The sequence below is a fragment of the Alligator mississippiensis genome, chromosome 7 (assembly GCF_030867095.1).
Source record: "Alligator mississippiensis isolate rAllMis1 chromosome 7, rAllMis1, whole genome shotgun sequence".
Lineage (NCBI taxonomy): Eukaryota > Metazoa > Chordata > Crocodylia > Alligatoridae > Alligator > Alligator mississippiensis.
Window position 1 is genome coordinate 43,077,091 of NC_081830.1, and position 27,036 is coordinate 43,104,126.

The 27,036-nt window shown below is 41.4% G+C and overlaps 1 protein-coding gene across 1 annotated transcript in view; it reads right to left on the bottom strand.

Annotated features, from left to right (window-relative positions):
• Positions 1–27,036, bottom strand: part of LOC102559211 (glypican-5) — a 674,170-nt gene that overhangs the window by 273,778 nt on the left and 373,356 nt on the right. The gene's annotated exons all lie outside the window — the stretch shown is intronic.

A 27,036-nucleotide genomic window follows, 5' to 3' on the forward strand; every position in this document is an offset into this window, starting at 1 on the left:
AACAGAAGACTGAGGTGTTGGTGCCACTGCAAAGGCTTCAGCTTCTTCAATCAGAGTCCATACCTCAGAGACAGAGGCAGAGGTCTGTTAGGAAGAGATGGCCTCCACCTCACCCCATTGGGAAAGAAGCTTTTTTCAACTAAATTGGCTGACCTGCTCGACAGAGCTTTAAACTAAGATCACTGGGAGATGGGCAGACAACCATCAGAGCAAGCCCAAGAAGTGACAAACATAATCAGCAGGTCAGGAAATAAAATCAAACTTGCTCCAACCCCAATCCAAGGACAGGATTCTCCCACACACATAAGGAAGCCTAGGGCTTCTGACGGCAGGCTTAGCCGCCTGTACACAGATGCCAGGAGCATGGGGAACAAACAGGAGGAACTGACCCTTCTGTTAAGCAATAACAAATATGATCTCCCAAGGATAATGGAGACCTGGTGGGACTCTACCTATGACTGGACCACAGGTATAGATTGCTATACCTTGTACAGGAGGGACCGTATTGGGGGGAAGGGCGAGGTTGTGGCTCTGTATGTCAATGAGCAGTATACTTCCTTACTGGCTGACATTGGCACCCAAGGAGGGTGACTCAAAACCCTCTGGGTTAGAATATGAGGAGAACATGGTGAAGGGAATATTACAGTAGGAGTCTATTACAGACCACCTAACCAGGAGGAAAAGCTCGACCACAAATTCTCTAGGGAACTAACAGAGGCTGCACACTCTTGGTGCATGGTTGTCATGGGTGATTTCAATCACCCTGACATCTCATGGGAAGAGCATTCAGCTAAATCTGATCGGTCGCAAAGCTTCCTCACCTGCATTGTTGAGCTCTATCTGACTCAAGAAGTCCATGGGCCTACAAGGGGTGAGACCCTGCTAGATCTGGTTCTGGCCAAAGGGGATGATCTAGTGAGTGACCTAAGGATTGAAGGGAAGCTTGGTGACAGTGATCATGAGTTGATCACTTTCTCTATCCACCACCAAGCTAGCAAATCAGTCAGCAATGCAGACATCCTCGACTTTAGGAATGCTGACTTTCATAAGCTCAGAAGGCTGGGTGTCAAGGCTCTGAAAGACCATGACCTGACAGGGAAGGGAGTCCAAGATGAGTGGTTGCTCCTTAAGAACATGATCCTAAAAGCACAAGGGAAGTCCATTCTGGCCCATAGGAAAGGTAGTAAACGGGCTAGGAGACCACCATGGCTCAACAGGGAATTCATGGACTTCCTGAATCTTAAAAGAGAAGCCTATAAGGGTTGGAAGATGGGACATACCTCTAAAGAGGATTATGCATCACTGGCCTGAAACCTGTAGGGAGTGGACCACAAAAGCCAAGGCTGAAACTGAGCTCCAACTGGCTACAGGAATCAAGGACAATAACAAGTCCTTCTTCAGGTATGTGGGAAGTTGAAAGAGGAATAAGAGCAGCATTGGACCCCTGCTGAACCACATGGGGCAGCTGACATCCAACACCCAAAACCAATCTCCTTAACAACTACTTTGCGTCGGTTTTTCACCAGCCCAAGGGGATCACCCTGCCTGACAGGACACAGGGTTACAAAGGTACAGATGACCACACACCTACATTTGGCAAAGACTTTGTGAGGGAACACCTTGAGAGGCTGGACATCCGAAAGTCAGCAGGTCCTGATGAAATGCACCCAAGTGTGCTGAGAGAGTTGGCTGACATCATAGCGCGACCAATGGCAAGGATATTTGAGAACTCGTGGCACTTGGGAGAGGTTTTGGAAGATTGGAAGAGGGCTAGTGTGGTGCCTATCTTCAAGGAAGTGGGAAGGAAGATCCAGGGAACTACAGGCCAATCAGTTTGACCTCAATCTCTGGAAAGATCATGGAAAAAATTAGTAAAGAATCCATCAACAACAACAGGCTAACAGAAGGTGTCATCCTAAGAGACAGCCAACATGGCTTCATTACGGGTAGGTCATGCCTGACCAACCTCATCTCCTTCTATGACCAGGTGACATGTCACCTGGACAGGGAAGGAGAGGCTGATGTCATTTACTTGGATTTAAAAAAGGCTTTGGTCTCCCATGATGTCCTCATGACAAAATTGGGAAACTGCAGCCTCAACAACCTTATGGTCCAATGGCTGGGGAACTGGCTCCATGGTTGGACCCAGACAGTGATAGTTGATGGAACCTAGTCAGCATGGTGACCAGTGAGATCCCTGACAGTTCAGTACTTGGACTAGTACTCATTAACATATTCATAACCTGGATTAGGGTGTCAGAAGCAGAATGGCTATGATTGCGGATGACACCAAATTATGGGGAAGCACGGTCACACTAGCAGATAGGCAGAAAATTCAGGTTGACTTGGACATGCTCACAAAGTGGGCAGATCAAAACCTGATGGCTTTCAACATAGAGAAATGCAAGGTGCTCCGCCTTGGGAGAAAGAATCCTCATCATACTTATAGGCTCGGCAGTGCTACGCTCACTAGCACTACAACCGATAGAGACTTGGGGGTCACAATTGACGACAAGATGAATATGAGCCACCAATGCAATGCCACAGCTGGTAAAGCAAATAAAAGCCTGGCCTGCATCTACCGATGCATCTCAAGCAAGACCCAAGATGTTATCCTCCCGCCTTATTTGGCCTTGGTGAAGCTGCACCTGGAGTACTGTGTCCAGTTCTGGGCTCCACACTTTAGAAAGGGCATGAAGAAGCTTGAGAGAGTTCAAAGGAGAGCCAAGTGCATGATCAGAGATCAAGAGAGCAGGCCTTATGAGGAGAGACTGAGAGGCATGAGACTCTTGAGCTTGGAAAAGCGCAGACTCAAGAGGAACTTTGTGGCAGTCTATAAGTATAGCAGAGGTGTGCATCAGGATCTAGGAGAACGTCTGTTCACCAGGGCACCCCTAGGGAAGACAAGGTACAACAGTCACAAACTGCTGGAAGACCGTTTTAGACTGGACATAAGGAAAAACTTTTTTACTGCCTGAGTCCCCAGAGTCTGGAATAGACTCCCCACAGAAGCGGTGCAAGCACCTATTCTGGACACATTCAAGAAGTGTTTGGATGATTATCTTGCTGGGGTCATCAGACCCCAGCTAACTTCTTGCCCTATGGGTAGGGGGCTGGACCTGATGATCTCACAAGGTCCCTTCCAGCTCTAATGTCTATGAAATCTATGAAATCTATGACCATAAAAAGATTTACAGAAGGGTTAAATAACACAAAAGCTCAACGAGGTACTATATTTTGGATAGAACAGATTGCTTTGGGTCCAAAATGAAATTATTTTGTATGTTGTTGTTGTCAGAAAAAAAAAAATCTTTTCCATTTGACATGGCCTAAATATTTTCTTCCTTTTTTTAGTTCAGTCAGTGAACCACAAAATCCATTATTCACTAAGCTTTATAAGAAGTCCGTTGTGTCCATATAGCTTTACATACATTATAAGCTCTTGAGTTAATTCTTGCCTTGGCATGAGAGTAATTATTATAAAAAATTAATAGCCTCCATGTAGACACTTATGCTCAGCAGTAATGATCTCTAATCTATTTCTCCAAAGCATAGCTGGAAACTTTAATGACAGCTCTCCTTCAGGCAAATGATGCTAGCACAGCGAATTGCTTGGGGGAAAAACATTTAATCAATTTTTTATTAGTTTTCATTTTGAAAAAAAGCCATTCAGGACCCACATCAAAAGGTAAGGTACAGAACTATAAGAAATTACTGGGTGATTACCTAAACGCAGTAAGGAACATGCCAAATGATCAAAGCCATGTGGCTTAATATCTCTGCTTTTTTTTGTAGGAAAGTAGGAGAAACAAGTCTATACCTAGGTCTTGTACAAATAGTACAAGGAAAAAAAATCCCCCATGAGAGATAACAAAGCTATGGTTCAATAATTCTAAACTATCTTCTTCAGAAATAATAAATGCATTTAAACTCCCCACTGCTCACCATGAATTACAGCTATTCACATTTCCTTAACTATATGTATTCAGTCAGCTTATTTATCAGAGAGTATTTAGGCTCTCATCTTTAGTGAAGTCTTCAAGAAACTCCATAGAGATGCAGGTATTACGTTAACAGATCTGACTTCAGAGTGGAAGTCTTAGACCCCAGTCCTGAAAGCAATTATGCTGGGACTACATGAATCAATGGGACTACTCATGGGTTTAAAATTGGACAATCAAGGTTGTTTGCAGAATTGGGGCCTTTGTTAGCAAACACTTAGAGAGATGCAGAAAATCTATTAACAAGATAATCAAGTAAAAGCTATTGATGCAGATAATAAGAAGTTAAGGTTTTTATAGTAAAGCAAAGACTCCTGGCTTATGGTTAGGTTAAGCAAGATTCTGAAAGGCATCGTCTGGTGATACTAGGCTGCTCCTAGCATAACTTAAACCACCCAGAATACTGCAAAAGTTATGGCAGCCTGCTCTAAGTATCTAGAGGCAGCAGCACTGTCCACAATCCACAAGCTCTGCATGCAATCCCATCCTCCTTAACTCACAACACACCCTTTCCATCATCAGTCCAGCCCCTTACTCCTCATCACCCCCTACTCCTGCACCCCAAATGCAAAGGAGACCTCAGGAGAAAGCCTGCAGCTGACCTCCTCTGTTCCTGCTGGCAAATGGGTTGGGACAGAACAGTTTCAGAGCTTTTACATCCATTTTTGTCTGGCGTTCTTGTCCCTTTAGTTAGCCTACATGGGAAGAATGGACATGAGGCTCTTAACCTAGAACTATTTTTATTTCCCTTCCTAAATTGGCTGAATGTCTCTCTTGATTGTATCAAAAAAGTAAAAAAAATATAAGAATAGCTGTAATCACCATGGTACCCTGACACTAGCAGACTGCAGTTGTACAGCAGCAGAACCATGCACGTGCCTCACTCAGCCAGCCCTGTCACCCAGAGCACTAGTAATACAAGGCCCTTGATCTTCAGATGTAGTAACGAAAGGAGCAGAGACTTCCACTTTTCTTCTGTACTATTTGCCTTCAGAACAGCAGTATCAACAGTAGCTGCAAGGCATCAGGAGACATTACTGCATATCATTATTTGGCAGTGGTGTCAAACAATTTCTCATTGCATACTTTGCAATAGAATAGTGGTTTTCAACCTTTTTAGACTCAAGGCACCCCCTGTTAGACTCAAAGAAAATGTCAGCTCTTAGCTTTGGCTTGATTTTTGTCTACGAAAACATAAAAGAGTAATTCTTTTGTTGCAAAGGACTCAAAAAGGCAACAGCAGGTCAAAATGTTTTTAACACCATGGATTCCTGTTGGAAATCTTGATTTATCTTGTGAAACATATTTGCACACAACACTGTGTGGCACACTGCAGAACCCTTCAAAGGATCTCAAGGCATTGTAGTTGAGAATCACTGTGTTAGAACAAGCCACCTCCACCTGTCCATCATAATCAGTTTTTGTCTCTTCCACTCCTGCATCTTACCTGGAATAGTAATTGCCTGCTCACTTCACTACTTGTTAAAGCTAAGGAAGCTAGATAAATAAAGATTCAATATCTCCCAGTTCACACCTCACTAATCCTAATATCACCTGCTGCACAGACCTATTTGGGACCACTGCTGAACCTACCTACTCTGGCATACAGATAACACAAAAAAAACACCCCACCTCAAGACCCTCTCCTGCAAGGCAAATATAAAAATTATGTGAGCATGCGTAGACCCTTCATGGCATTAGAAATTTCCCGCACAAGAATCAGCGCTCACTTATTCAGTTGTTTACACTGAGGGCCTCAGAACTGTAAGTGCTATATCTTCAATAACAGGCAGTGATTAATCTCACAGCTCTACACTAGTGGGACCGGAAATGAAAAGCCTTTTATTGGCATCCTCACTGTTTAATGATAATTAGACCCCAGTGTGCTATAACTGCCCCCAATTTTTATTTTACAAATAGGAGACAAATTCACTGCTCTTCCTTACAGCTGTCTTAAAATCTGTTCAGTCAGCCCCAAGATGAACAAGCTGGAAATGCAATACTATAACAGTGATCCGATAATGCAGGAAAAAAGCAATCCCCCACCTACAAAATGTGTGGTGCTTTAGCAGCTTAAATTAATCTAAAATCTTTGCAGTGCTGACCTCCTGCAGATCCTACCCATCTCCTTTATTATTTCACCAAGTGCAGGAAACATCCAGGAAATACAGAGACAAACTCACTACTTCGTCTAGTCCTGCATTCCCACCTCTGGCACGCTAAATAAATAGGTGATGGTTCAGAGGAAGACAAAAACAATCTCCATAACACACGTGGCAAAAGGGTGCTTTCCTGAATCATGGTCTCTAGTTTGTAGTCTCAAGCACAAGGTAATCTTAGGTCACAGCTGCTTTATGCCTTTGCTCCACACAACATGTCACAGTCTGCTTGTGATTCTCTCCGTCTCTGTCTGTCTGTCTGTCTGTCTCTCTTTCATACACACCCTCTAAAGAGGAGAAAGAATCTCTTACCAAACAACAACAAAAAAAGAGAGAACTGCCCACCTGAAATGTGGAGTGGGGGATGACATCCCCTGAGCATTACTCTTACTTCAAAGGTGTCATCATGTAGACAGTTACACAACAGGGGCTTAGCTAGTTTACATGAAGCTATCCACAGCACCATAATTACCTATGGTTAAGTCTTGATTCCAATAATATTTGTATATTCAATACTTAAAATACTGGAATGGATTTTCATTTTAAAAATATATTGACTTTTTAATATAGGCAGTGTATTTCTATTTCTGAACATCACAATTGTACCAAGAAATCTGGCAACATTGGCAATAAAGGGCAGTGCCACCTCTAGCATTGACATAACTTTGATGACTGCAACTTTGATATAATTTTGAAGCTGTGGGTCCCTTGTCCTATTACAGTCTTACGCCAGACCCATCACCACAGGACATGAATTTGTTGAAACCTTGCTGGAGTTATTTTAACATATTGAGAATAAATCAGGAGACCAGTATAGGCGTTGATTATATTCCTATTAAATCCTGACTTTCTACAGGAAAAAGAACTTAAGTATTTTCTCTTCCAATTTAAAAGAATATGCAGTAATTTTCAATCATTTCAATGTGCTCATTAAACATGCTAGTCACAAAAGTATTCCTGCAGGAACTGCACTTCATCTTTAACACAATTTCAGTAATAGCAGCACATCCATTGTTAAAGAATGATTAGTACCAAACTACCATTACAATCTAAGTGGTACACAATTCAGAATTGCCTCTATGGCAGAGCATTGTATCAGCTCACTTGTATTTCAAAGATGGTGACGCAGTCTTCTCCTCCAAAGGATGTTCAATTGATTTTCAAAGAGAACTGAACTGCATTCAGCCTAGAGAGTAATACTGTTTTGAAGTTACGGTTTTTATACATGCATAAATCTATCAATAATAATGTAGGTTGTTATACAAGACTACAAGAAAGCACAATTTAAAAAGCCCATAATTATTCCATTTCTATTGAAAGAACAAAGTGGCTTTACAGTTATACTAATTAAGATTACGCCTATATTTAAACTACCAGATTCTAGAAATATCGCCTTTTGCTCTTGAGTACTGTACTAAACAGTTTACAAAACTGGCTTTGGAAAATAAGATGTTCTTTTGTAAAATATTGTATAAATATTTAGCAGCATTTTGGACCTTGAGCTCCCCCTTGTGTCAAATAACCAAATTAACAATAACATTATTCCATTTTCCTTTGCTGGCTGGAGTATGTGCACTTCATTATGCACCACAACTTCCATTTCAGTGGCTGATATTGTAAGGCACAAGTGTGGACTGTTGTGGGTACAAGTTCAAGGTAAAAATAAGCAAGTAAAAGATAAGGGAACTGAAGCACATAGCGTTTTCATTCTGCTCAGTATAGAGGCCTATGAGAGGTGTTGGAACCTATCTTGAATCTTTTGTTTGCACGTATATTAGAATGCGATAGTTCTTCCATCCATACTGTCCACTGTAGGATCACGATCGCAGCTTTGTCATGCTTTCAGTTATTACTTGGCACACAACTGGTGAGATAGTTTTCAATCAGAGAGCATCAGTTTTTCTTTATTAAGATGGAAATACTTGCTAATTTAAGGCTGCACTCCATCTTGACAATCAACTCTGAAAATCCCAGTTTGTCAACTCCTTTAGAAAATACGTCACATAATTTATATGCAGTAAAAGCACACAAATAAAATCTTCTGATTACGGAACTTAGCCAGTTCCTTCAACCATTCTCCTCAATCTTTCAGGCATATGCCTCCAAACCCACATAGCATGGTATTTCTTTGGCCTTAATCCGGAGTGCTTACTCATATGTAAACACTCACTAGAATACTGGGATCTATGAAAGCTGAGAGCCGCGTGTCACCGATGTACTTGGCAGCCCTCTTTTGAATGAACAGAGAAACAGACATTTTTTAATATATATAAATTTAAAAAAAAATTACCCTGTAGAAATGGAGAAAAAATTCCTATGGAAAAACTCTATGCCTGTGGCTGAGGTTTGTTCATAAAGCACTTGCAAATAAACATATATTAAAAATGACCTCTCTTTACAAATCTAATTAAACACAGAAAATCTATGACAATTCCATAAAATGGACTAGTAACCACTCCTACACACTGAGATATGATATCTTGGGGCTAAATACTGCTACCTTTGAAACTAAGGAGAAATTCAATTTCAGCGGGAATAAGGGAGGACCAGAATGCTTTAATCCAATATAGAATATGCCTCATTTCCATGGGCGTGTGAAGGCACAAACCCTAAGGCATGGCATGACGAGTTTTGTCAGGTATGCTTCACCTGTGTTAAAGCTACAGGGATTTTAAAAGATTCATTCATGTGATCTTTTCAAATGTGCATTTTAAGAAACAGAGGCACATTAAAAAACATGCCCTGACATCCTTTAGCTCCTTTAAAATATAATCATATTCTAGAAAGGCATTCTATTAAACTGTCAAACTAGGGTCTTACATTTATGGTTTCCCATGTTTCCTAATGCTAGCATACTCACTTTGCAAGTAAAAAGTATGTTATTTGAACTGGCAGCCCTGCAAATATGATTGGGATCTATAAGCAGAGCTCAATTCTGTGCTTATTCATATATCATCACCAGCAATAAAGGTTCTGCAAGCTAAATTAGGCCCTCAGTGACACCTAGGCAAACTCCATTGCCTTCTCTGGGTTTGCGCAGGTGTACCTGATTTAGAACTTCATAAACTAACTCTGTCAACTTGCCTGACAGTACAAACTCCAGCTCATTCCAACTCTGCTGAGTCAGCTGTGCAAGATGAATGGGAGTAAAAAGCAGTCAAAATGCACTGAATATTGACTGAAGTCAATATACACGACTAAGCACAGGGAGGAAAAAAGATAGTGGAATAAGGTCAGGACTTACATAGTCACTTTTCAGATGGGAAACCACATTTGAACTTACAAATGGTTGTTCTGGTGCACATACATACACAATAAAAATACTTGAGCAATTCCTAATAAAAAGAGTTCCAGATAGAATAAAATATTAGATATAAGTAACAGAGAGAAAGGCAATGCATATTTAGCCTGTTTTCCTACCCAGGTAGCTGGACCAGTGCACAAAAATCAGATTAACAATTGGTGGTACTTCTGTGTGGCCACAAACCCCTAACACCTGTGTGCTTCTGCTATAAATTTTTCATTCAATGAAAACTGGCTGCTAAACGGCAAAATATTTTCTTCTAAATATACCAACCATCCACAAAGATTTTGATTTGCTCTGGGCTGAAAACGGATCCCTGTGGAACACCAAGATTGGAAGAAGATTCCCCATTTGCAAAGATTTTCTGCAAACGTTATTTAATCCCCACTGAGTATGGGTAGCACTGATTTTCTATAGCTGTCTGGATCTAGATCAGATGTACTATACCAACATACTCACTTTCTTCAACCAAATTTATGATAATTTTCCCCCCATCATAATATTTATATTGTATATCACCTCTTAAGAGTTCAAAAATTAAGAGTTTCTATGGCTTGATATGGACAGTTACACATCATGGACCAGATACTCAAATGGTGTATATCACTGAAGTTAAGACAGTAATACTAATTCACACAAGCTAAGGATCTGACCCTCTGTATCAATTATTATTTCAAAATTATTGAAACCTTGAAACTGTAAGCCTCTGCAGAAACCAGCCCTCCTGTAAGGGAGTCTATGAGAGAACACTAAAAAATTATAGTATAACTATCTACTCCTCTACTCCTCTTGCTGCCTGATTGGTATCATGTGTTTACATTAATTGCATTCACTTTCATTTGACTTTCCCACCCCATGTCCTTGGCAGCAGAGCAAAGCCATTTGCATTAGGACGTTTACTATGAAACAGCTGCTTTCCTTTTCTCATAAAACTCAAAGGTGGGATATTCAAAAGTATTTAGCTTTGCCCTACCTCTGCAAAAAGTCACTACTACAACTTGCACTGGTTCCATTGGCAGCAGAGTTTGTTTAAGACTCCATTTGCTTTTGAAAATACTACCCTCTTCCTCTGTCCAGAGAAAAATAGCACACTTAGGCAGACTGAACTCAGTCTAAAATGGACAGAATGACACTCAATGGATGAAGGCCCCTGTCTCTTCAGTCACTTTTAAAAGCGAACTTCAGTTGAACAGCTAGCAAAGTTTTGAAATTTTCTGCTCAGATTTTTTTTTTCTTCACCCACCTGTTTTTTACTGGCCAGGATCAGAACAAACAGTGTGGAACTACTGCAAAACCAGCTGTTCTTGGGTTATTTCTAGCCTGCATTAGAAGAGGATACCCGAAAGAAGCTCAGTTTGCATATTCAAGAGGTTCAGATAAGGATCCATATTTAAATTGTGGGTAATTATTTGAATCAAACCCAAACTCCAGATATTCCAGATTACATTTCTGCATGAGTTTATATATGACATAATGCAGACCTATGGAACCTGCCATCAGCAGAGGTTTGTACCACCAAACTAAGTACGTGAGACAAAAAGGAAAGCTCAGACCTAGTCAACTTATCCCTTCCCAGGCCTAGAATTCTGCAGAGGAGAGCACCCCTCAAGAAGTACAAGGGGCAACACAGCCCCACTCTCCTCCCAGAGACATGTTGAGCTTCAGGAAGAAAGAAACTGGTAAAAAGAGTCAGCCAGAAACTCAGCCCGCAAGAACAAAAGAAAGTAGCGGCAGCAGAAACCTCAGGCTGATTACATCAATTCCCAATAAATTTCTTGACAAAATTCCACCTCATGCATAAAGTAAACAAAATGATTCTTTAGGGATGGGACTGTCTCATTCTCTGTTTGTTCAATATATAGGCTCAGCTGGGCTCTCTGGGTCTATCTACATATGCACATTTACTGCGCAGTAGCCGAAATTACTGCATAGTATAGGCATGCATCTACGTATACTATGTAGTAAATATGCTGACTTACACTGACTTGAGCGTAAATTTGATACCTGCACCATGCAGGTATCAGATTTAAGCCTGATTAGTTACTGCGGAGTAATGCACATAACGTATAGACACCTTACTGTGCAGTAGACATATAAGATGTGTAATAAACTCAGTAGGCACAACAGACATATAGTAACATATTGCCTTATTGTGCAGTAACACTGTGTGTGAACTGACTTGGGACTAACTTTAGTCCCAAGTCAGACCACATACAGCATTAATGCGCTTTAACACGGACCCAGACAGTGGTAATTGACGGAAGTCAATCATCATGGTGCCCTGTGACCAGTGGGGTCCCCCAAGGCTCTGTCCTTGGACCCATACTGTTCAACAGCTTCATTAACGATGTGGACATTGGAGTCAGAAGCGGACCAGCCAAGTTCACTAATGACACCAAGCTTAGGGGTAAAAGCATCCACACCTGAAGACAGGAGGGCGATCTAGGCTGACCTGGACAGGCTCAGCAAATGGGTGGACAAGAACCTGATGGTATTTAACACTGAAAAATGCAAGGTTCACCTTGGGAGGAAAAACCTGCAACATCTTTATAGGCTCGGCAGTGCTATGCTGGCTAGTACTATGGAAGAAAGAGACTTGGGGGTCATCAATGACTACAAGATGAACATGAGCCTTCAATGCGATGCTGCACTTGTAAAGCAACCAAAACGCTGGCTTGCATCCTTAGATGCTTTTCAAGCAAATCCTGGAACATCATTCTCCCCTTGTACTCAGCCTTGGTGAGGTCACAGCTGGAGTACTGAGTCCAGTTTGGGCCCCACAATTCAAAAAGGATGTGGAGAAGCTTGAGAGAGTCCAGAGAAGAGCCATGCTCATGATTAGAGGTCAGGAAAACAGACCCTACGATGACAGACCGAGAGCCCTGGGGCTCTTTAGCTTGGAAAAGCGCAGGCTCAGGGGTGATCTGATGACCACCTATAAGTTTATCAGGGGTGACCACCAGTATCTGGGAGAACGTTTGTTCACCAGAGCACCTCAAGGGATGACAAGGTCGAACAGTTATAAACTTCTGCAAGACCATTTCAGGCTGGACATAAAAAAGAATTTCTTTACTGTCCGAGCCCCCAAGGTCTGGAATAGCCTGCCATCGGAGGTGGTTCAAGCACCTACATTGAACACTTTCAAGAAAAAACTGGATGCTTATCTTGCTGGGATCCTATGACCCCAGCTGACTTGGTGCCTTCGGGAGGGGGGCTGGACTCGATGATCTTCCAAGGTCCCTTCCAGCCCCAATATCTATGAAATCTATGAAACACCTGCACGTGTAGAAACCGGCCTATTTCTGCTTACTGCACAGTAAATTTAAGCCAGCCTAAATGCATGTGTAGACATACCCTTTAGTCCCTAATTATAGGGTCCTGTAGTACCTGAGCAACTCCTGAGAACAGGAGTACCTCAGCATCCATGAATGTACAGAAAACTTTCGTGAAGTGATACCTTATGGAATAGGCTCCTGAAATAAACGTTGACAATGTTTCAAAAGATAAAATTAATTCATATCTGGGGTCCATCTGATCCATGTTTACAATCCACCATGCCCTATATCTCTTTAAATGATAGAGCAAGTCTTTTCCAGGGGCCACGTTGCCACAGAGAAATGCTCTTCTTTAATTCCAAAGGCACAGAGATTGAGGCAAAAATAAGCAACAGTCACAATAAAGGTGCAGAGGGAAGGACACAAAGAAGAATTACAGGGCTGTGAGGAGTTGTCCAGAGTAACTGAAATAAACTGAAAAGTTTCTCCCAGGTTTCAGCCCTTATTTCTACTGTTTTTTTCTAGCTCAGGCCCTTTTGTTTCCTCTAGCTTTTCTCATGATTTCCTTCTGCTATCCTCTTTCTAGCTCACTTGGGAATTTCTCCTCTTTTTCTCCTTCTTGTGTTCATTCTTCCCTGTTTTCTTATTTCTTCGTACAGGAAATTCCTCCTGTCCCCATCTCTTCTCTATAGCTCCCGAACTTCCAACCTCTGAGGAGTTTCATGTTCCCTCCTTCTAGAACCCCTCTTTGCACAATTGGTTTCAATTCCTTTCCAATCTCAGGTTCCATTACCCAAAAGCCTCTTTTTTGCTCCCTTCAGCAACAGCTCTGTAAACCCCAAAATACATGTTGCTTTGCCCATTTTTAGCCACCTACAATCTAGATCTGACTTTTGGTTTGTGGAAAGGTAGACTGTAGGCCTACTAGGGTGCTTGTACATGTGACGGTCATCACAATGTACACGTGATGAGAATGTCATTTGTGTAGCATAATGGTGCCACATATTACACATGCACCAGTTTGGGGGTTTTAAATGACTTTGCATCATCGCACCCAGACGTAGTTTAGTTTGCTACATTGCAAATTTCAATGGTGCACCTGTCTGCTCACCCCCTGGATGTGGGAGAGCTCTGTGGAACAAAAGGATCAGGACCCTTACTGCTTCTGCCTTCAGCAGGTGCCTGCTAAAGGCAGAAGCAGCAAGGGACCCAAATCCTTTTTTTTTCCTGGCAGAGCCTGCCCACCTCTCCCACGGCCAGGGGATGAGCTACTGGCAGGCTGAGCAGCCCTTGAGCCATGGGGGGGCCCAGTCCTTCCCTCTGTGGTGGTGGCACTTCCTGGAGCTGCCTGGGTGGGCTGCTAGTGGGTTGAGTGCTGCCCTAGCTTGGAGGCAGCACCCAGCCCAATCAAACTGTTCCCCAAGGCCACCTGCTGGAAGTCTGCTGGGCGCTGCTCCTGGCACAGGCTTGGGGAACAGTTGGATCATGCCAGGTGCTTCCTCCAAGCTGGGGCAGCACACGGCCCTCTAGCAGCCCACCTGGGTGGCCCTTGGGGGTATCACCATGGCAGGAGGAAGGACCTGCTGGCAGTTTATACCCTGGCCGTGAGCAGGCTCCAGGCCCCCCCCCCCCCTCAAAAAAAAGGATCGGGCCCCTCGCCATAATGTGACAGAAAAATTGAAACAGTGGGTTTCAATTAAAAGCCCACTGTTTCAATTTAGGGGGCATAGAATAAAACCCTAAGAACTAAACCCCCATCATATGTACAAGTGCCCCTAGAGCAGTGGTCACCAACCACTGGATCTTGGAGCCCCTTGTGGTAGATCTCAGAGCCTCTTAGAGTCGATCCAAGGCTGGGGTGGGGGGTGAGTGCTTGTGTGCATGCACGTGTGTGCCCTAGCCTAGCAGGTCAGTCCATGGGGGATGTAAGGGATGGGGGCTAAATTGAGGCTCTCGCAATGAGGAACAGTGCCGCACAGGCAGGAGCAGAAGTAAGTTGAGTGGGGCCCCAGCTGGGTGGGACCTACCTGCTGGGGAGGCATACCCCCAAATACTTTTTTCTCCCTCTGCCTCAAACTGCCCCCCTGCTCCCCGCCCCACAGACTTGCCTGATGGGTGGGGGGGATGGGGTGGCAGTGGTGCACGGTAGATCTGGGGCTGCTTTTAAATGCCAAAGGTGATCTCCTACTTAAAAAGGTTGGAGACCACTGCCCTAGAGCCTCAGCAGTACCAATGAAAAGAAAGTGGGAAAGAAAGACAGCTGTCTCCAGGCAGTATTACCCTGCTTCAGCTGTATGAGAGAAACAGTCACAAAGGTTGTGGGAGAGAGCTAAAAACCCCAACTTTGTGTCAGAGGCGGGCTTTGAATGCCTTTGTCCCTTGTTAATTAGGACTTCTGCTGTTGCTACCACTGGTGGAGCTGTCCTCTCCTAGACAAACAATGGGAGAAGTGCTCATCTATGCAGGACCCAGCAGGCATAAGATGAAACTCTGAGGCCTAGAGTATTTTCCTTATATTAGAGTAACATACATACAGGTACATACTGTCCTCAGTACATGTTAATAGTACCATACAGAGCTCACTTTTCCCTTTTTGACTAGAAGTCTATTAACCGAGAGTCAGTGCATCTATGGGAATGCATGGGGAGGTGCTATGCAGCAGCAGCTGTTATAACTTACATCTGTATCATTCTGTAGCAATATAGTATGGGTAAACCATCCCAATTTTGACCTTGAATAAAGCAGGGCTAAAGCTGGAGCAGTTCTGCAAACATTTGGAGTTGCCCATCCTGCATTCTGAATACATTAACGTAGAACTATGAGCACTAGATAGCCTATGAATGAATAGCACAAAAATTAAACACAAGAAAATGTCATTTTTGTATGTGGGGGTAGATACAAGAGATAAACATGACACAGCTGTGTTGTAATAAAGCAAAGTTAATTCTTTGTCATCTCTCTATTTTGGCAACACTCTGGATTGGACACATCACTTACCACAATGCACAGAGTAGCTGGAAAATCAATGTTGTCATTTTTGTTAAGCAAAAAAATACATTTTCTAAAGATTGATTATAAATCCTTAATGGTGGGGGAATTACTACCAAAAGTACCATGTGTGAAATATATTTTCAGGTCAGTAAACAAGACTTTAGTCATAAATTTTAAAGGAAGAATAATAAAAGTTGCATTGTTAAAAACCCACAATGCTGAGCTGGCAATACACCTTTCAAAGTTCAGTGTGAGAACTCACTCTCCTGTTCACATCTTTTACATTCCATGAGAGATTGTGCACGGGTTTTTTAAATGCATTTTAGATGCTGTTAAAGACATTGCTTTTTATTACACTAAGATATTTTAACCTTTTCACGTTCAAAGCTCCTCTTACTTAGAAAAGGATCATTCCACTAGTGTAAATTTCCTGTGGCTGGGGAATATATCAATACCATTTTTATTTTTACAGTGCCCACTGCATCTGAAAACAGTTATTGATCAGTAAACTGCAAGTGATCTTATCCCCAGGTAGCTAATCCTACAAAATCTGTGTAGGTGAAGCCAACGTCTACAGTGAATAATGAATGGAAAACAGAGATGCAACTGAACAAAATCTCTACTGCACACATTTTAATAACAAATGAATGGACAGAGCAGAGTCTAAGGTTTGTAAGACTGCGTCATGTTTTGATGCTTTTTACCGAGCAGTGATAAAACTAGTCTTAGCATGAGCTGGCACAGAAGTAACAGGGATGGCATAGAAAAAAAAAACCCAAATCCACTAGCACTTGGATGTCTGAAAAATTCTGAAACAAAGAAGACTTTTTCCCCATGATTTATTCATTTTCTTTAGTCTTCTCCCTTATTGTTCTTGTCCATCTCACTTCCTTTTATGAGTTCCTTTCTACCATTGCTCTCACTGATATCTGCTGATAATTGCAGGCAGTGATAAAGTAGAGTCCTGCTAGCAACTGGTATGTTGGGTCAATAGTGCACTCTCACTTATGGACAATCTCTAAAAGGCAATCTATCAAAAGAAGAATAAGCCTTCCCCTTTGTCCCAAGAGCAGATTCAAGGTTTTATTAAAAAAGGAGGACGGGGTTTCATGTGAATTTCTTTCTCCAGAGTTGTTATCATTAGATTTCGGCTCTCCATTCAGTACTAACAGTTATTTGCTTCCTACCTCCCTTTTTTGCTGATTTTTCTGTAAAGATTTACAAATGAAGGGCTGCTTAACTGAGGTTATCCAATGCTCCCACCACTTGTGAACAAAAGGAGAGTTTTCCTTCTGGAAATCTGCTCTAGGAGCAGTAGACACTACAGGCCAAATCTCCGTAATATATACCCAATTCAACCATGCAGAGATGAGTGAGAGCCAGTGCTTTGCCTTTTGCTGTTCTCTTCTCAGTCACCATCAGGAGTCATCCCTCAGTCTAATGGGGTCTGAATTCAGAGGCAGAATGGCAGACAAAGATTCCCTCCTCTTCTACGGAGCTGCAAAGGGCCCACCTAACTACACTGAGGAAAAACTAGACAGAAGGTCAATGCCAGAGTGCTTCACTCCAAAGCAAATTCCTATTAAATTTAACATGGACAACAAATGTTTTCTTTACCTATGGTTATACTTGATCTCCAAAAGTGTTTTGCTTTTTTTACTCATCTGCATTTTTTTCTGAAGCCTTTCATTCAGCTGATACACCTCTTCCTACCTTGTTCTCTTCAACAATAAACTCTCTACTAGGGCTAAATCTTCCATTAGGGGAAGGAAGGAAAACCAGGACCTATTAAAAGTGTAAGTGTTTGTAATTCACTTGTTATCTTTTTGGTTTGGAGGGAGATGGTGCATTGGCACTGTATCACTTAGCATTTATACTAGTTCAAGTCAGGGCTGAAATTGACTCTTTTCCTGAAATAATCCATTTTGCCTTTTGGGTTACTGAGATAGCTCATGGATCCATGAAACTGAGTAAACAGGCAACAAGATGGAAAATGAAGTTCAGCATTGATAAGCGCAAAGTGACGCACATGGGAAAGCATGATCCAAGATGCACATCTATGATGATGGGCTCTACAATAATAGCTGCTACTACTCAATAAAAATCTTGGAATTATTGCATATAGTTCTCTAAAAACATCAGCCCAATGTTTAACAGCAGCTAAAAAGGCAATCAGGATTAAGGAATTATTAAGATGGGGATTGATACAGGATACTAGGCTAGACAGGTCTGTGGTATGATCCAATATGGCATAGCTTATGCCCTTATGATCCACATTTCTGTCGCTGGCTTGTGTTAACCCTTTATTTGACCCGTATCTCCTGAACTGTCATATGATCACAGAAGAGAATTCCTATTTTGTCTGACATCACTTTCTGCTCACCTCCTTTCCTCATTGGCCTCCCAAATCAAGACTGTATTTACTGCAGTTTAATGTTGTGTAGCATCTGTTCAGCTATGAATTAATCATGATCAGAAAAGAATAAAGATAATTAGTTTCCTACTGTATTTCTTTTTCTTTAGTTTTTAATTATTCATGTAGGTACCTGTCCCTTTCATAGAGTCAGCATATTTACAACATCCAAATATCATTACTCAATTCCTCTCTCTTTAAGAAAATATTATGCATCTTTGATAAGGTGCTTAAGCAACACTGGTTCAGTTAATCAATTGATCAAACAATTGGTCAATCAGTCAGTTTTCACAAAAAACAAAATATGTTTGATATTTTTAAAATTCAAACATTTTCAGTCAGCCTAATTATTTACTGTATGCAAGCTAACTTGATTATCAAAGTTTTATTAATTTGGTACATATATTATTATGTGGTAACAGGAACAGTATTAAAATGCAGCATGGACACAATTAACATCCCAGTGTACAGGCAAATATTCCTATCCAATTAATATTAAAATGGTGTAACTGTTTTCAGAACAAGATTTGGGTTAAATGTGGATACCATTTATGTATCTCTCTGGATATTGTACTGAAGATACACTGAACAAAGAGTTGTCACCATATTTCAAACAGCCATATTTTTATGGCACTCAAACAGGCTCTTTCTAGGGAGCTAATGCCAAAAATTGAGTCCTTGCACACAATGGAGGAAGGAGATATTCTGTATCACATTCCTACTACCTCATTTTCTGCACACCCATGCAGTGCTCAAGTGAACTGACCCTTGTGGGTATCTAACAGTGAAATGTGCCCCAGGGAAGATTTCAGGATATAAACCAAAAGATGGCTGAACAAGTACCTAATTCAAGTAACGAGCCTGGTATAATTGACAAAAAGGTATAAATGTTCTTATCTAATGGTGAGGCTATATTTAAAAGATCATATATATGAATAATCTCTTATTTTATGATATTACACTGGGGACCTAACTTCCAGACTGAACTGGTGAAAACTCATGGCTGCTGTTAAACTAGATGACTAGGGAGGAAACTGGAAAATGAAGTGGAACTTGCATAAAACAAATGTTCTCTAATATAAGCACATGTTAAAAAGCTGGACTTGTGACTCTTTGAAAGCAAAGTCCCTGTGGAGCAGAACTTGAAAGCACATTTCAAAATTACATTGTGAGAACGGTCTTTTTCATACCACAGAACTGTTTTTTACCAAGAACTGGTCTGAATATTCTCACCCCAACTGCCAGAAGATGGTAGTATTTCAAAATGCCATTATTATTTATGAAGAGACATTTTACTGCTTTATAATATTTGGATGCCTGCCAATGCTAAATTATTGTATCCATAAGAGTTATGGGTCAGCAGTAATGCTATGGCATAATCTAGTGACTAGGGTATCCAAAGAATAGGAAAACACTACATTATTGTTCATAGATTTCATAGACATTAGGGCTGGAAGGAACCATATATAAGATCATTGAGTCCAGCCCCCTGCCCCAAAGGCAGGAAGTCAGCTAGGGTCAAAGGATCACAGCAAGATAAGTGTCCAAATGCTTTTTAAAGGAGTCCAGAGGAGGTGCTTCCACCACCTCTGCAGGGAATGTATTCCAGGCCTTAGGGACTTGGACAGTAAAGAAGTTTTTCCTTATGTCCAGGCTAAAACGGTCTTGGACAAGTTTGTGACAGTTGGCCCTTGTCATCCCTTGGGGTGCTCTGGTGAACAGACGTTCCCCCAGCTCCTGATGCACACCTCTGATGTACTTATAGGCTGCCACCAGGTCACCCCTGAGCCTGCACTTCTCCAGGCTGAAGAGTCCCATGGCTCTCAGCCTCTCTTCATAAGGCCTATTCTCCTGTCCTCTGATCATGCACGTGGCTCTCCTCTGGACTTTCTCAAGCTTCTCCACATCCTTTTTGAATTGTGGAGGCCAGAACTGGATGCAGTACTCCAGCTGCAGCCTCACCAAGGCCGAGTACAGTGGAGGATGACATCCTGAGATTAACTTGAGAAGCATCTATGGATGCAAGCCAGAGTGACATCACATCGGTGGCTCATGTTCATCTTGTGGTCAATCATGACCCCCAGTCTCTTACGGCCGTGGTGCTAGCAAGCGTCACACTGCTGAGCCCATAAGTGTGCTGCAGGCTTTTCCTCTGCAAGGTGGAGTACCTTACATTTTTCGGTATTGAATGTCATCAGGTTTGTATCTGCCCACTTTTGCCCACTGTTACTCAAGACATATCATTCAAGGGAAGACATTTTAATACCTGCCTGTTATTTGGGGTTGCCTAAAATTGTAGCAAACACCAGTGTTTTTCCGGAATCTGAAAAGTAAGTTGACTGACACCATTCCAGTCCATAAGAATAGACATCATTGTAGGGATATTTTACTGAGTCTTGTCATCTAGCTGAACACCCCTTTAAAGAACTATTGAAACTTTCAGAGTTGGTTTTCAGCAAGCTTTGGGAAATAATTCTGCAAAAAGGACAAATCTGATTTCAAACTGTATCTGCAATTATAGAAAACTGCCAAAGCATGAGTCTGGTCTATATCAGAAGCCAAACCTTGGCTTCCAATAGCTTAGCATCTATCCAGGTATCTCAAAAAACAATTCATTTCCATATAAATGTCAACAGAAGTATTTTGAGCATTTTTCTGTTCATAAAAGAACAAACTCATGCAAATCTTAGGATAAGGATAACATTTCTTTAGCCACATAAATATAGTGCACTTTGCTTAGACCAGATGTGGTTAGTACAAAGAATTGGTTATAGGAGACAAAAAACAGATGTCCCAACCAAATAAGTTAAATTCAATAAATTTTTCATTGGGTAGGATGCACAGAAATAAAAGTTTTAATGGACACACCCTGACAATTTATGTATGCCTTATTTGTACTGTTAGAACAGACAGAGGACAGCTGGCTGGGGGAAAAAAGCAGTATTGAAAATAAGACAGGAAAACATCTAGGTAGTTTTTCTATAAAAAATATCCTTTCAACTCTCCTAACTTAATTTATAGTTTACATTGGGGTTGGAGCATTGCTGTGATGTTCCACGATACGTACAAGTGGCAAGGGTTAGGGTTTATTTTTGTGATCTCTTTTATAGGTTGCTATAGAAACTCGAAGGTTGGACATTCTAGCAACATGGCATTTTACATTCAATTTCCATATGTGTAATTACCAAATACTAGCTTCTTCTTCAAGGCCTGATCTCTCCAGCAGCTCTGTCAGGAGAGAATGGAATAGGAGGAGATAAGATGAACAAAGGTTGTACTTAACCTTTTTGAGGGATCTCCTTCCCCATTCACTGGCTTCTGCATCAGAAAACTGGCCTGAGGGCTCTTCTTAAAAAGGAATTACACAGCATGTGGGGAAGGGAATGAGAAAGAGACAGAAAATAAAGCCTGTAGCTGGGTCCTATTTCTTGATGAATTTCTAAGGGGGATATAATACAAATTCCCTCAGGTCATTCCATTGCCCATAAAGATCTCAGTACTCACAACATCCTCCCAGAAGAAGGAAAATACTGACACATATCCTCCTCTATGTCTGCATCTGGGGTCACAATCAGGTCATTACTAATTTCAACAGGATTTTGTTTGAGAGAAAGGGCTGAATAAAAGTTGAGGGAGAGTCTCAAGATGTGACCGATTATATTTATCCAAGTACTAAAAGAAATCTAGAAAGCACAGTATTATGAGAAAACTTATGGGCATGGAGGCAATATCGGGAGTATCTCATTGTACTAATATTGTCTCTTACAACGAGATACCTAATTATAGTGAGCATACCAAATTTACATAGCTGTTTTTCCATCTCTCTTACATGTCTGTCTGTCTACCAGTCAAAGACATGAAAAATAGCTGCATGTACTAATGATCAGGAAAACACATTGTTCTTGAAGAACAACTTTCTTATGACTCCTGTAGTTTTAATTTTTGCATCTTTAAGATAGAATTTAGCAGAAGGTAGTCATAAAAAAGGGCTTCGTCTCAGATACCTTGAGAACCAGAAACAATACTGCTGTCTTATTCAGATGTGATCTCTGCAGTCTGAAAAATTATTTTAAAAAATCCTGGTGATATTAAAAAGGAAAGATTCTTTCTGGTTAAAAATATTTCCTTAAGTTGTAAGATAAAGAAAAATCATACCAAGGATTACAATGAACCTTGATTACACATAGAGAATTGTTTCATATGCTTCACATTTTTTTAACATTCGGTTAGCGATAGTCAAAAGCCAGTCAGAAGGAATGAAAAATAAAAAGCTTTGTGGCAGATGACCCTTGGAGAATCAAAGAAAGGCAAGATCGCCACTCTTGGAACTCGGTTTGCAATTGATTGTATAACTAGGTACATTTTAGGAATGACTCAGGACCTAGCTTCAGTAAAATGTAACTCTCACTTCATGAAATATCTCCTAAGGAAAGAGTCCTTCTCTGACATCTAGGAATGTGAAAAAATGGCAGTTAGTTATATACTTCCCAGTTGGTACTGCCCTGAGCCAGGTCTTGCATGTGTTTCACTAAATGCTCCCCAAAGTCAAACATGATATCTGCCTAAGTAAGAACACCTACAACTGAATCCTGGCAGACAAGGTTCTTTGGGTAAATCTTCTCTCTTTTATTAAACCTACTAAAATAGTTGGAAAAATGCTTCTTTGCAAGCTTTCAGATACAAACACCCTTCTTCAGGCAGGGGGAGCGTCTGCAGACAAAGGGTATTTGTTCCCGATAGCTTGCAAAGAAGCATTTTTCCAACTAGTTGAGTTAGTCTAATAAAAGATAGCAGATTTACTCAAAGAACCTTGTCTGCCTATGTCCTTAGACCAACATGGCTACCAGCAACACTTCTGACAACTGAATCCTCACATTTCAACATCATGTATAGCCACGCATCATTGTAATGGCTTTTTGGGAGCAGGTCTGCTTTTAGCTTGTTAGGTCTTTGTGGCTTGGGTCATCTTTTACTCTGTGCTATATTGTTTTACATTATTACCTGGCTGTAGTTTCTGAGAACAAATAATAAAGAAACAATATGAGATCTCATCTCTTTGGGTTTGCAAATCATTTTCCGATGAGCCATTTTCTGGCAAATAGGAAAAACATATCAAACCTTCCACCTTTCTACTCAAGATTTATTTTCTTATACCTTTGAAGTCCTCCCCCCAAACACCAGTGGAGTTCTAAGGACGTCAGTAGGAGCAGTTCTTGGCCACCTCTCCATTTGTTTTGAACTATGAAGGAAGATGCATACCCGAACCAGGGAAGTGTAACAGAACCAAAAATCCTGCAATTCTTTGTTGCCAGCTGGATTCAGTCAGAATACCTGCTGCCCCGCTTTTTGTGGAGAATATAAAGTGGCAACATGTACTGGACTGTACCTGCAGGGGTCAGAAAATAATTCAATGCAAATTCAGATTTTCCTTGGCTCTCTGCAGGATTGTACAGAATCTACATGTCCCCTATGGACAGGAATGCTACACTTATTGGTCTCCACAGTAACATCCTATAAAAAGACATAAATTAGATAATCGGTTGATAACTCCATGACATTTCAAGTGATCTCTCAATGCAAACAGATGGCTAGGTTATAAATTTCTAATCCTTTTCAACAAATTGAGTAAAGTCCAGAGTGCCTGTCATCACTGGAGACCCAGAGCGGGTGCACATGGGTGCATGTGCACCCCCTGGAGGTGCCCACTCTGAAACTGGAAGTACTGGTGAAAGTGCACTTCCGGTTTCACTTCTGGCTCAGCGATCGGCTGCTGGGAACCACTCCCCACCCCCTGGTCGGCGATCTGGTGCCTCCCCAGACTTGGGAAGCACCAGTCACCCATGCCTGTCATGCTTCTCCTGTGGTAACACTAGAATGTGGACCTAGTCTGTCTGCCTGTATCCCCACTACAAGAAATAGATACTCAATTTTTCTTAAATTTATGGGAACTGAGCATCCAAATCTTTTATGCAACATTGAAAATCTCAGTCCGTGACTTAAATCTTCCAAAGATATCCATCTATTTGTAGAGAAAGAGTTCTATTGTTGGCTTACCTTATATTTATTGTCTTCTCCTAGTTCCTTCTTCTTGAATTTTAAGAGGTTTTTAATGATGTTTGATTATAGTATATGCTGCCTTGGAACGTCAAAGTTAGTGGTAAAATAGACTACCTACTCTTTGTCAAGAAACCTTGCTGTTTTACTAAAGAAGTATTTTCAAGTGAAGGGCATCAAAACAAAAAGGCCTTTCCTTAAAAAGAGTGAGAAGCTAGAAAAGAATTTTTCTTTCTGGTTCGAAATTAATCCTGAAGGCTAGGGACAGAAGTTACACATAAATTGGTTTAAGTAATTGGAAACTGGTTTAAATCTCTAACAGAACAGCAGTTCTGTGCACATAAACTGCTTTCAAAATGGCCCAAACCAGTTAAAGATGAACCTGGTTGGATGTAGTATCAGACTGGGCAACCTTGGAGAAGTCTCCACCTTAGGGGGTTTCCCACAGCCCAGGCAGCCCTGGTGAGCTAAGGGGAATTTCTTCCCTCCCCTTTCCCAGCCACTGATTGCTTCAGCAGCTGCCACAGGAGAGAGGGTTGTGACCCCAGAAGTCACAACCCAGTAGACCTGAGATAGCAGCTGCTTGTGCGAGATAAAAACCTTATGCTTTTCTACAACTCTACGCAGCTATGCTTTAACTTAAAAGCTAATTGACGTTTTCCTACCTATATAAAATATGTAACAGAAACATTTAAATAGGAAGAACAATACACTGGCCTTGCTAGTTCTGCTTGTTTTTAACAATGCCTCCATATTTACTGTGTAATTAGTAACGAGAGTATATCAGAAAGCTTTTTCCCCCTGAGTATTAGATTGAAGATGTTGGTGTCTTCAGCCATGTATACAAACCCTTTAGCATTCAAGGATCTGATTTATTTTCACAGCAGATAGAACACCTTTCAGCTCTAAGCCTTTGTACACCTGGCCTTTTTGTTGCGACTTATGGGCTTCATAAGCAATTTTAAAGACAAAGCTTGCTAAAATTTATAAACACATGGGGATTTTGCACAAGAAAATGAACCGAGTACTGAGATTACTAAGAATATGAGAGGATGTTGAAAGGATGTTGGATCAAGACAGAAATATGTGCACAAGGGGGAGGTAACTGTTGACTGACTCACAGCAAAGCAGTATACCCCATCCATATAAACATTAGAGAACCAGGTAAAGTCTAAAAATATTAGGCACGTAACGATTATTATGGCAGCATATGGAGCAGCCCTTGCATCATTTGTGGAAAAGTTTCTTCCTTACTTGGTTGATTTAGACCAGAAAGAAAGCTCTTCCCCCAGGCTCTCACCCTCCATGGCTACAGTCTTCTTTTTCTTCTCCATTCTTATCCTTCACACTCTCAGGTTCCTATCCCTTTCTGGCCGAATGCCATCCTGAGGTTGATGCAAACCCCCACATATAACAAGCTTCTCATTTAGTTGATGCTAAGAGGACTCATAGGCAAGGAACCAACAGCATGAAGCTATAGCAAATGGAAATTGTTCCCTTAGTCTTGGATGGATGGGGGTGAGCCTGGGGGAGGTTTTCAACTAAGGTGAGCTAAAGGAATTAAGGAGAAGGGTATATCTGGATTGCTGATTCCACATTTCTGGGTTTGGCAGGGAAAGATACTGAGTCAGTTCCTCAGATTATATGAGCTCCACTGGATTCAATGGAGCTTCGCTGATGTAGTGACCTACCTATACCTACATAACAAACTGGCTCTCTGTTTTAGGGAAAGCAAGGAGGCTACTAATCAGGGACAAAAATTGTTTAAGGCCTGATGGTTTCAGGGAGCAAACATTTGGTTGAACTAGGCAGGCATAGTCTTGATCTGCCCCTAGCATTAGTATGGTTGACTGAAGAAGACCCACCTTTGCCTGTATACCACACAGCTGTGAACATCTGAATTCGTAGCACCGAATTTTAGGAAATGAAGATGAAGTTTTTAGACTAAGCTATATCTCAGCTCCGGCCCCAAGTCCCCAGTGCTGTTTACCACTCTGTGTGGTCATTTGTGCCAGTACAAAGTAAGGAAACATGATGTAAAGCAGAAAGGAATCACTTTGCATGAATACTGCAGTGCTTTAAATGACTACTGAAATGACAGCTCAGACCTCTCTTCCCTGCACCCCAGATTAGCTTTCCTGCATCCCTGCAAGACCCCAACTTCAGTGGGATTGCTCGGAAACTGTATTAGAGCTACAGAGAAGATTTACCCCCTTATGCTCTAGATGTAGGTCAGTTCTTAGAGCTTTGACAATCCTCATTCTCCTTGAGATGGGAAATACACCCTTTCTCCAGTTCAGAGATGGAAGACACCAGAGATCCAAAAGCAAACAGTTCACAGTCTTTAGCTCAAGTGCAGATGAATGTCTGGCATTGAGGAGAGGCTCCACAGGACATGCAAGACACCCTGGAGTATGCAGCTCTCAGTTGGGTCATATTATGGCTCTTTCTCAAAATAAAGGTGCCGGAATGAGTGTTTGAAAACATTTGTTGATTATGTTGGCAGAGTTCTCACCAGACAGCATGAGCAATCCAACCTACTGAAATGCACAAGAGAAAAATTAACTTATGGCAAGACTTGGAGAATGAAAAAACACAGTAACGCACAGAGCTGTTAATTCAACCTTTTACTGAATTAGGAAGAGGCCATCTGTTTGTTCTGAGAAAAAGTCCCTTGAAAGAGGAACAGTCATTTACAGAGCAATTCAAAGGAAGTGTGAGCCACTGGAGCAAGTTTATGGGCTAATCTGTGTAGTGTATTATGGCTCAGATGGCATGGAGAGTTTCACCCTAGTGAAGAATACTCCAGTGTTGGAAAAAACCCACATCACTCAGCTTC